This window comes from Phodopus roborovskii, unplaced genomic scaffold, assembly GCF_943737965.1.
Source record: "Phodopus roborovskii unplaced genomic scaffold, PHOROB, whole genome shotgun sequence".
In the NCBI taxonomy this organism is placed as follows: Eukaryota; Metazoa; Chordata; class Mammalia; order Rodentia; family Cricetidae; genus Phodopus; species Phodopus roborovskii.
The window spans coordinates 10,245,082-10,250,502 of record NW_026126598.1 but is presented as its reverse complement, the minus strand read 5'-3'; positions in this window follow the sequence as shown (position 1 = coordinate 10,250,502).

The following is a 5,421-nucleotide window of genomic DNA, read 5'->3' as shown; positions in this document are numbered from 1 at the left end:
GCCAATGGCTCAGAACAGGAGACTGGAGGACGCAGGAGCAGCCATCACATTCAAACCTATGTGACAAAGTTCCAAGTGTGTTTGATGCCTGTCCCCAGAAGATAACCAAACTGGAACTGGGGTGTGGTGGCCTGCATACTTGGGACCCTTGTACTTTGGAGGTAGAAGCAGAAGATCAGAAATGCAGGGTAACCTCAGCTACACAGTAGCTACCCTGAGCTACCCTAGACCATGTCTCAAAAAAATTAAAAACTGGAATTAAAGGCAGTGGTGGCACACGCCTTTAGTCCCAGCACTCATGGGGCAGAGGGAGGCAGATCTCTTGTGTTTGAAGCCAGCCTGGTCAGCAGTTAATAACGCCTATTCTTATAGCGGGCCCAGGCATGATTCCCAGCATCCACATGGCAGGCAATTCACAACCATCCATAGCGCCAGTTCCAGAAGATCCAGCGTCTTCTTCCGACCTCCACTGGCACCAGGCATACACATACAGGCAGGAAAAACACCCACACATAAAATAAATAAAGCTAGCATTAAAAAGAAAAAAGAAAGAAAACTTGAAGAATTTAAAAGCCAAGTCTGCCCACTCATCTCCAGACAAAGTAAGAGAAGCCTAGAGAGAACCATGGTGCCCTGGGTTCTCCCCATTACTCCCCCCCCACCTCAGCCTGCTCCCTTCAGCTGCCCCTTGAAGCCCTGGGTGGAAGGAGGCTAAACGAAGCATAGCAACCACACAAGGCAAGTGGGGAGAAGCAGCAAGTCTGCAACAAAAGGGCATTACACAACTGCATCCTTTTTTTAAAAAGAAATTTATACTGGGCATAGTTGCCCACTCCTTTAACTCCAGCACTTGGGAGGCAGAGGCAGAGGCAGGTAGAGCTCTCTAGGTTCCGGGCAAGCCTGGTCTACATAGGAAGTTCCAGGAAAGATAAAGCCATGTTGTAAGAGCTTGCCTTGAAAAAAAACCCAAAATATTATTTTAATTGGTGTGTGTGTGTGTATGATGTAGGTATGGAGGCGTACATGCCAAGGTGTGTGTGTGAGAGAGTGTGTGTGTGTGTGTGTCAGAGGATAGCTTTGTGGAGTTGGTTCTCTCCTTCTACCTTTGTTTGGGTCTTAGGAAATCCAAGCAAAGTCCTCAGATTTACATGGTACACACTTTTACCAACTGAGCCATCTTGAGCCTCCACCCTGCAATTTTGCCTTTAACTCAGACCAGTGACTTGCGGCAGCATTCTCTCTCTGTGCTCCATGGGATTCAGGAGTCGGATTTCATGTTAAGAGTCAGAGTCAGGACTGGAACGTAGCTTAACATTAGGCACACACAGGGGGATCTCTATGAGCTAGAGGCCAGCCTGTTCTATAAATCGAGTTCCAGGACAGCCAGTATTGTTGTTATACATAGAAACCCTGTCTCAAAAAAAAAAAAAAAAAAAAAAAAAAAAGAAAAGAAAAGAAAAAAAGGAAGGAAGGAAGGAAGGAAGCAAAACAAACAAAAAACACTTGAGCTCTCTACATACCCAAGGATAGCCTTGAACTTTTTGGGGAGGGGGGAGCAGGGTTTCTCTGTGTAATCCTAGCTATCCTGGAGCTCACTGCATAGACCAGATTGGTCTTGAACTCAGAGATACTCCTGCCTCTGCCTTCTGAGGGCTGATTAAGAGAATGTGCCACCACCACCCAGCCCTGTCTATTTTTTTCTTCTAACCCTCATGTCTTCACCTCAGACCTGCTGGGATGGCAGGGTGTGCAGCACTCCAGAGTCTGCCTCCTTATTTCCCTGGTCCTGCTTCTTTCTTCACCTTGAAAACACTGATTCTTTTAAGATCCAGCCTAATTGTCACCACTGCAAATCCATGCCCAGTGCCAGGTTCCTGGCCATTTCCCCAGCATCTCCACTCTGCCTTATACAAGCTTTCCTTTCCATCGGTTGAGCTCGCTGACACATATGTGACTTCTCTCTCTGGTCTGTGGCCTTTTTGAAGACATGGACAATATTATTGTTGGACCAGACTGTAAAGACTGGATACTGAGAAACATGCTAGAAATGTCTACAAACTTTATACAAATTGAAACTTCTTTCACCTTTTTAATTTGTTGGTTGGTTTGTTTGTCTGTTTGTTTTTCGAGACAGGGTTTCCCTATATAGCTTTGGAACCTGTCTTGGAACTTTCTCAATAGACCAGGCTGGCCTCAAACTCACAGAGATCCGCCTGCCTCTGCCTCCTGAGTACTGGGATCAAATGTGTGCGACACCACTGCCAGCACTTTTTAAATGTTTGGCCGTTTGTGCATATGTGTGTATGTGAACAAACACATGCACATGTGTGTTGTGCATGGTGCATGCATGCACCATGAAGGGCAGGCAGGTGGTGGACAGAGGACAACGTGCAGGAATCAGTTCTCTCTTTCCACCAAGTGGGTTCTGGGGATGGAACTCAGGTCATCAGGCTTCAAAGTAAGTGCCTTGAGCCATCTCATTGTCCTCCTTCCCTTCTTTCCTTTCTTGGGTGTGGATGTATAGGGGAGCTACAATGCATGAGGGATTTATGTGCACACATGTAATATGTGTGTGGTTGGAAGATAACCTTCACTATCATTCCTCCTGCACCTTCCACTCTCTCTCTTTTATTTTTTTATCTGTTTTAAGTTGGCTAGGCTTAGCAGCCAGCATCTTTACTCTCTGTGCCACCCTCACTGGCTCTTGGATCCTCATTTTTGTGTCTCCAGTCTCACACAGCTGGATTTGTTTGTTTGCTCGCTTGCTTGCTTGATTATTGAGAGACAGTCGATATAGTTCTGGCTGTCCTGGAGCTCACTATGTTGATAAGACTGGCCTCGAACTCAGAGATCATCCTGCCTCTGCTTCCGGAACAATAGGATTAAAGGCGTTCACCACCATGCCTGGCTGCACGTAGCTTTAATGTGGGTCCTACAGATTAAAGGGAAGCAAATGACTTACCTATTAGGTTGGGTTTCTGTTGCTGTGATTTAAAAAAAAAAAAAAATGACCAAAAGCAACTTGGGGAGAAAAGGGTTTATTTGGCTTACACTTCCAAATCATAGCACATCATTGAAGGGAGCTAGGGCAAGAACCTGGAGGCAGAAACTGAAGCAGAGACCACGAAAGTTGTTTATTGGCTCACTCTCCATATTGCTTAGCTATTCATATGCCCTCGAGACTATCTGCCCAAAGGACCACCTCAATCTGATGGATGAATTTTTCCAGTTGAGGTTTCTCTTCCCAGATTTGTCTAGGTTTGTGTCAAGTTGACACACCAGCGCACCTACTGAGCAGGGTCTCAAGTAACCCAGGCTGCAGTGGAACTCAGGAAAGTTCACCCCCCACCTACTGTCTGCGGAGAAAAGGGGTAAAACCACTGAAGGAGTAGGCTGTGAGGTCCAAGCAAGACTTGATCCACTTTGCTATTTTGTTAAGCACAGTTTTCAAGGGACAAATAGAAGCCTCGGGTAGCGTAGTCATGTGTCCTTTAGCCAGTGCTTCAATGACTCCACAAGACCAAGGTAAAGGCTGTGTGTGCCTTTACAGACAGGCCTGGGGCTGCCCTCTAGTGGCAGCTACACAAGAAAGCCCCATTGGATACACCTCAGAAACTAGGAAAACTCAGATTAAGGAGGCCCATCCTGTCTCTTGACTATAACTAGTGCCCACCTTATTCATTGTTATTTACCAGTTCAGCTAGTATTCATTAACAAACCGAACAATGTGCATTACCTTTGAACCTTAACCCTGTCTCTTTCCCCACACCACTTGCTTTTCTCTCCTGCCCATGGAGTCTTTTTCCATGCCTGGTTTTATCTTGCTTCTTGATTGTGGAGAAACAGCTTTAAAACACCACTACCACCAAAAAAAAGAACAAATGTGGCTAGGAAGATAGTCACATTGGTACAGTGTTTGCTGTCCAAGCGCATGACCTAAGTTTAGGTCTCCGCATCAGTGTAAAACCTGCGCACAGTAGCCAGCTGAGGTGGCCCAAACCTTTAATCTCAGCACTCGGGAAGCAGAGGTGGGCAAATCTCTGTGAGTTTGAGGCCAGCCTGGTTTACAAATCGAGTTCCAGGATAGTCAGGGCTACACAGAGAAACCCTGTCTTGAACAAAAAACAAACAAACAAACCTGGGCACAGCAGTGAGCCCCTATTATCCCAGCACTGAAGTAGACACAAAAAGCTCTTGAGTATTTTTAACCAGCCAGCCTAGCCAAAATGGTGAACTCTGGGTTCAGTGAGGAACCCTGCCTCAAAAAACAAACAAACAAAAAATGTAGAGGGGGCTGGAGAGATGGCCCAGAGGTTAAGAGCAGTGGCCACGCTCTTAGAGGTCCTGAGTTCAATTCCCAGCAACTACACGGTGGCTCTGTAATGAGATCTGGTGCCCTCTTCTGGCACGCAGGCAGAAGAACACTATATACATAATAGGTAAGTTTTTAAAAAGATGGAGCGTGATGGAGGAAGACACTTGCTGGCTTCCATACATGTGCACATGTATGCATACATGCTTATACACATATATGTGCATACACCCGTACATACACAAAAGAATAAGTTAGATGTGGTGGCTTAATCCCAGCGTACATATAGGCAAAACACACATGCACATGAAAAAACAAATTTATGTACTTATTTATTTATTTTGAGGCAGGATCTCACTGTGTAGCTCTGGCTGGTCTGGAACTTGCTGTCCAGACTGGACTAACCTTGCTGGGATTAACAGAGTGCTTCCACACCAGGACTCATTGACTTCTTCCATATAGGGTCTTACTATGCAGCCAGGGCTAGACTCTGGTTGATGGCTTTTGTTTTTTTTTTTGAGACAGGGATCACTCTAAGTAGCCCAGGTTGGCCTAGAACAATCCTACTACTGCGTTCACCTTCCAAATGCCAGGATTACAGGCAAGCGCCAACACTCCAGGCTCCGTGCCTTGACGTCTAAAGCAGTTCTTTCTCGCCCTCATGTGTCAAAGTGGACTGTCGGAAGGGTTTTTGTCTTAGTTGCTTTTGTTGTGTTGTTTTTGTTTGTTTTTGTGTTTTGAGACAGGGCTCATCTGTGTATCCCTGGCTGTCCTCGAACTCTGTGATCTGCCCACCTCTGCCTCCCGAGTGCAGGGTATTCTAGGCGTGCACCACCAACCCACCTCTCAGCTTTTCGTTTCGTTTTGAGATAGTGTATATGTCTCCATAGCTCTACTGGAACAATTTTTATGAACCCGGCTGGCCTCGAGCTCACAGAGATCTTCCTGCCTCTGCATCCTGGGTGCTGGGGTTAAAATCGTGCGCCACAACGTCTACCCAAACAGTATTTTTTCAAAACCAGCCTCTCGCGCCTCCCGCGCCACGCTGCAGCATTTCCCCTTTTCACCCGGCGCGCCGCGTCGGGGACGTGACGTAAGCGGCGGCGCGC